Source organism: Vigna unguiculata, chromosome 4, assembly GCF_037176805.1.
Source record: "Vigna unguiculata cultivar grain cowpea cultivar isolate G323 ecotype 2 chromosome 4, ASM3717680v1, whole genome shotgun sequence".
Classification (NCBI taxonomy): Eukaryota; Viridiplantae; Streptophyta; class Magnoliopsida; order Fabales; family Fabaceae; genus Vigna; species Vigna unguiculata.
Window position 1 is genome coordinate 33,449,012 of NC_140795.1, and position 6,839 is coordinate 33,455,850.

At 30.9% G+C, this 6,839-nt stretch overlaps 1 pseudogene; it reads right to left on the bottom strand.

The window, feature by feature from the left end:
• Positions 1–402: 402 nt before the first annotated feature.
• Positions 403–5,393, bottom strand: LOC114180652 (zinc finger CCCH domain-containing protein 17-like; annotated as a pseudogene).
• Between the last annotated feature and the right edge of the window lie 1,446 nt (positions 5,394–6,839).

Below are 6,839 nucleotides of genomic sequence, written 5' to 3' on the forward strand. Positions count from 1 at the left end.
TTCTCCAGTAACCAAATGTAGTGAGTGTCACCATAGAAACCGTACAAAAAAATATTTCATATCTCATTTAAGTATATTATTGCAAAAACTATCTTCCTTAAGTGTCATGGTGTCAAGACTCACAATGTTGTGTGTGAAGTTTCCCAACAAGTACTCATGATCATGAAACATATATGAACAATGTACTTAGAAAATCAGTGAACAGACTTGGAAGTAAGAGTTAAGATGATGAAGTTCCATTTAAACATGTCTTTTGATGAATAAACAAGATGTAATGTATATGCTACGTAGATGCATTAATGATGTAAAGATGACAAAAAAGATGACATGCATAAGAATGAAGAATACAATGCATTTTGCTAACAAAAGATAAATTCACGTCTAAAGAATATAGAAAGTATCTTAATTGGATGCCACCTTAGATAACTCATTCCGTTTCCATATCCTAAGCAAACCAGTCCCATCTCCAGTGAAAAAGAGTCCTCTATCAGCGCCTAACGCAAAAGATGTAATGTCTTTCCTAGCAAATAAACGACCCCTCTCTGAAAATCTATAAAGGAAAAGGACATGGTTAAAATATGCAACAATATCCAACACGGTAATATGTAGTAGTATAAGAGGAAATATAATTCAAGTTTACTTACGATGGCAATTCGTACATGCAAACTAAATTTCCTGTACAAGAGGAAAAAATATTGGCTTGCCATTTGCATCATGCATCCCAAAAAGTGATATAATACCCTGTATAATAGCATAATGAATTTTGTGAATTGACCAACTTCTTTAATACTATTGTTAGCTTGTTTTCTAAGAAAAGTACAACTAAATGATTGGGTATCTTACGCTTTGTTCGTTGTGTGTATATACCACAGTCAAAGTTCCCACTTCTGTCATTGCCCAAATTTTAATTCTGTCGTTAGATGAACTTGAAAACAAATATCGTTCCCAACAGATAAGGGATGTGACTACACCAGTATGCTCATTAAGTGTCATTGTACATTGTAATGTATCTATATTCCAGACCTGAAGAAAACATGATAACAAGATTTGTGTAATGAGTGATAACTAATTTAGTCACTTTGTAATTCAAGAAAATTTGACACAATACAAGAAAAAAATATTTCGACATCAACTCACGGTAGACATACCTTTATGCTTTGGTCCATGGATCCTTAATACAACATATTACATCTAACAATTAGGCAAACAATTAGGCAAACTACAAATTCAGTGTGGTCGATCAGTGAACCAACCAATTCAAAAAGAAACTTAGTTTCAGAGCTTTCTCTCCATGCAAGTAATAACACCATCCTAAAAGTTTTAATAATTACATAATACATAAATCAATGGACACTAGAAACAAATGTTTAAAAAACAAGAATTCATAACCTAATCAAGGAAAAAAATTCTAGCACAAGTAATTACGATGAAATAATTGATAAGGTAAAAGGTACTAGATGTTTAGTGTAACATCCCAGCCGAATATTACTAATTTAAATAATTAAAATAGGGATATAAGTATAAAATCGCATTTATGATAATTTCTTTTCCCAAAACGCGGGAAAATTTAAAACTTTATTTCAACGCACCAATTATAACTAAAATTCACGACATTCAATTATTACAATTATTAACTATTTATAAAACCATTACAACAAAAAAATAGTCCATGAAGCTTCTATGAAGAAAACTATTAAAACTCCCATAGCTGGCCCCCACTCCGACTCTAGGCATCTACATGCTCACCTGCATCAACATCTGCTCCCATGTAACAAGTTACATGATCATCACCACAGACACATAGAAAGGGTGAGCTCAATTACAAAAAGGCATAATTAAAGCATTTCATAGCCATAACTCGTGTTAGCCCCAAACCCTCAATCCTCCACTTCCAAACATTCTTTTGGACGCATCTTGATTCTACACCCTTTGATGAGTACACTGATTGATCTTTGTTGCACGAGTGTCCACTCGCCCCTCTGAAGAAGGCAATCATCTGAAACCTCATCATACGAGCCACGATCTCGCACACTTCACTGGACTTCCTAAACCTCTAGGCTACAACCTAGAGTGGTCACGTGTTACCACAATACAAGTTACACTCGTAACAGGGCCCCCAGCAAAGCATCACCCCATGACCTCCATCCAAAGCGGTGCAAGAATCCTCCTCGCAATCCAACGCTACACACAAAACCGTCTGGCACACCTCTCGCATCGCTAGGCAAAACTTGGATCCAGACCGCCTAATAGACACCTCATGCCGCTAGGCGCCATACGCTTTCCAGAGCCTCTACCATATCTTTTCCACCTGGCGGGATTACATTTTCCGCCAAACACCATGCATTCCAAGCTTCTCTTGTTTTCCCGTATCACCTGACAACACACCCCAAGCCGCTAGGCAGCACAACCAAAGTCGCTAGGCACCACAGCAGTAGCATCACTACTACTTGTTTTTGGCACTTTGAAGCAAGTTCCAAAGAACTCCAAGCACTATACATACAATCCATAACATGAAATATGTTTATCCAGTCATAATCACGTGACTAGATCATAGTCCGACACAATTCTGAATAACCAAACAATATAAAGCAGGACAAATACATAACCATTGTTCAAAATATCGCACAGGCAATAAAACAACAATAATATTAATAATAAAAATAACAACAACAACAATAATAATACTAATAAAAATAAAAATAATAGTAATGAAAACAATAATATAATAAAATGAAATAATAATAATAATAATAAAACAATAAAGCTAATAAGTTAAAAGAATAATAGCAAAATAATAATAATAATAAAATAAAACAATAATAATAAAATAATAATAATGATAATAAAATCATCAATAAAGTTAAAAAATGATAATAATGACAATAATAATAAAATAATAGTAAAATAAATAAAAATAATAATAATAATGCTAAAATAAAATAAAATAAAAATAAAATATTAAGAATAATAGTAAAATAATAATCATAATAATAATAATAATAGTAATAGTAATAATAATAAAAATAATAAAAATAATAATAATTATAATAATAATATATAAATAATAGTAATAATATAAATAATAATAATAAAATAATAATTATAATAATAACAATAACAATAATAGTAAAAATAATAATAAAAATAATAATAATAACAATAATAAAAATAAAAATAAAAATAATAAAATAAAATAATAATAACATGTTAATAATAATAGTAAATAAAATATTAATAATAAGAATCATAATAATAATAATTATTATTATTATTATTATAATAATAGTAATAATAATAATAATAATAAATAAATAAATGTAAAATAAAATAAAATAAAAACAATAATAATAATAAAATAAAATAATAATTATAATAATAATTGTGCCAAGGAGAAAAATTTTAAACATCACAACAAGTCAAAAAGAAGAATCATAATCATCATAGTAGGGATGGAGTCACAAAGAGTAGTCAATAAAAGAGAAACCACAAGCATCCATACATACTCTCTCTAAAACCACATATGACAAACATAAGGAAGTTAAACAATACAAGAATTTGATTCAGGAGAAAGCTTTCATGCATCAATATATAACACAATTGTATATAATATCATTAAAACAAGAAAATGGCAGATCCCCTAACCTAGAATTCTAGCTCCAAAAGTACTCTTAGAATCCTTTCTTACACAATAATTGATCTCCCATTTGAGTACCTCCCTTGGGCACTCCTTCCACCCTTCCAACACTCTCCTAGGTTCTGATTTTAGGGTTCTAAAACTCCCTTTTGGTAGCCACACGAAAATGCCTTTCCAAGAGCACCACTCTCCTCCTTTTCATCCATTATTAGCCTTATTAATTCTCCCTTAATTACCCAAAATGAAAATGACAATTAACCCATTAACATGTGAGTTTATTGCAGTGTAACAGATTATTCCATGCCTCTTTAGTTCCTCTTACGGCTACTAGGCTTTCTAGGTTTTCCCTAACATTGCAGAACCAAAAAAATAATAATAATAAAATGCAAATAAGTCAAGGCTAAATTGTGTTAGCCAAGGTTCAAACCTACCCTTACTCAATTACTAAACAATTTCACAACCATTCAACCAATTCATATTTCATCATGATTTATGCACAAATGTGCTTATACATTAAGTCACGAGATCTTATCCCCACACAAAACAAATTAAATAATTTCTTAACACCATAATGTCATATACAAGACTTGAACCTAAGACCTTTCATATAATCAATTACCCTCAACCACTTGAGCTAGTATTATTCCTTGTCTTCTCTCTCCACATTATTTAACTTAGAGATTCCCGCCCTCGCATTTATTAAATAAATATTTATTTATTTATTTATTTATCCCGGGTCTTACATTTAGATTATTCAAAAAAATTTAATGTAATGAAGCATAAAGCTCAATCAATTATTTGACCACATAAAAAGAAAACAAAAAGTAGATTTTAACATAGATAACATTTAACTTCTATATGGATTATTACCTCTACCAGTAAAAAGGATGTTGTTTCCAACAATCATGTGAAGGATCCGTCCTTTGGGTCCATCAAGAGTGTATTGTAAATTAGTCTTGGTATTCAAAGCCTTTATCACAAACACATCCACAAAATCAATTTTCTTATACTACTCCTATAAGTAGAACATTATTATAATTAAAATAAAACAAGGACAAAAAAATGTTTACCTTGATAGCATTCTTCAAACCAACAAAAATCCATGGCCCTTCACTTATCAAAGAGTTAACCTCTGTGCCAAAATTTATGACTTTAAGGGATTGACCTGTATGGCAATCCCATATCCGAATAGTGCCGTTAGTGCTTCCTGAATTAAGTTTGTTGGTTCCAGCTAGAAGTGTAATTCCAGTTATAACCTAATGTAAAAAAATGTAATCATATCAATTTCAATTGAATTATTATTCTAAATAACCATTATCGAAAATATATTTTATATTACTAATTATGAATTTTGAAGTGAAAACCTTTTTATGTTGGTGAAGCTCTATTATTGTGGAAAATTCATCACTTTGAAACCATGAATGCAAATTGATGCATTGTTCACCATACAAACACTTGTTGTTGGTCCAATACTTACATATAGTATGAGATGATTTTTTGGACACTACAACATTTGTCCCATCCCTATCTTCACTCTTTTGAACCAAAGTTTTCTTGGACTTGGAAATAATCTTATAAGATGAATGATGCTTTTTCCACAAATTTTGCTTTTGACATTGATACTAGGATAGGAAGTATGTGGCGACAGTGTTTCTGCGTGCATAAATTTGCACGGTTTTCTATTACATCTCCCAACTCGCCAGTATATACAAGTTTTTCCACAAATTTCTTTATTCATCTTCACTAACTTTGCATCCATAATACTCTAAAAAATAAACATTATAATTACATCCCATATGCAATAATTATTCAATTATTATAATATTTGTCAATTTTATATATATATATATATATATATATATATATATATATATATATATATATACACACTACAAGAAATCTCCTAAACAATAACCAATAATTGTTAGTAATTATAGTGATCAATTTAGATACCAATCTACAAACCTAAAAATTATTGGTTACTAAAACAGTCACTATTGTGAATAAAAATTTGTAATTGGTCTTTAAAATTAGCTACCAAGGTTTTGGGATTGGTCGCTAATTAATTTAATGATATTTTAAATTTCATTAAAAATATATTATGATTTAAAACTACTAAAATTATTTCGACAAAAAGATAATTAAATCACATACTAGAATATGAAAGTTTAAATTAAATGAAAGATAATTGACATGAGATAGAAGATTATGAAATATTTTTTATTTTAGATTTTGCATTAATTTATCTATTTTATGTTCATTTATAATAGTAAATAGATTAGTAAAAATATAAATAGATTAAATACATAAATAAGATAAATATACAAATAAATTGGATATATAGAAGAAATATATAGAAAGATAAATAATTGGACTAAAGATATAACATAATTAAATGAAACATTACACAAAATAGTAATAGAAGCAAGGTCTTGGAGTAAAGCCATTATTCCTTACAGTTATCCAACGAAAGCATAAATGAACTAGGTTACACCATGATGCCAATAACAAAGTATAGAAAAGGGGTCAACAATAACTTAAAATAAAACCCAGAGACAAGATAATACATGGGCCATAGCCCTAGAGAAAAGCCCAATTAAACGGAAATCCAGCCCAGGTAGGTTACGCAGCGAAGTCACCATTTCCCTGTTGACCATGAGTATTTCTCACATTTGCTCACATCAACAAGTTGATGATCATCGCAAAAGGAGAAAATCACACACATACCAATCAAACAAGCAAAAGGGTAAGCTAGAGCAGAAAATGATTATCATACAGTTACATACCATTTCATAATTCAAGATGCATATGTCAACCAATCACGTTATGACTTGCACACAATACACTAAGACTCAGACACAACTCATTTGGATATATATAATTAGTCGGATTCAACGGATGCTTGCACTCGTGGTGGCTTTTACTGCTCTACCAAGCTACTCTACCGAGCTAATTGTTCTAGTGTCTCATCCCCCACACACAAGGTTATCCCTTAATGGGTTCCATGCCTCCTGCTACTCTCATGCTTTTAACATAACAGAAAGATCTCACTCAGGCGAGAGGGTCTCTCGCTCACGCGAGCTTCTTTTGTCTAGGTGAGGGCTCAAGAAGAGCGGACATTGGCTTGCGCGTTCTCTTGATTAGGCAAGACATCCTCACCTGAGTGAGATGGGCTCTCGCTTAAAATAGGAGCTCGCCGCCTGAG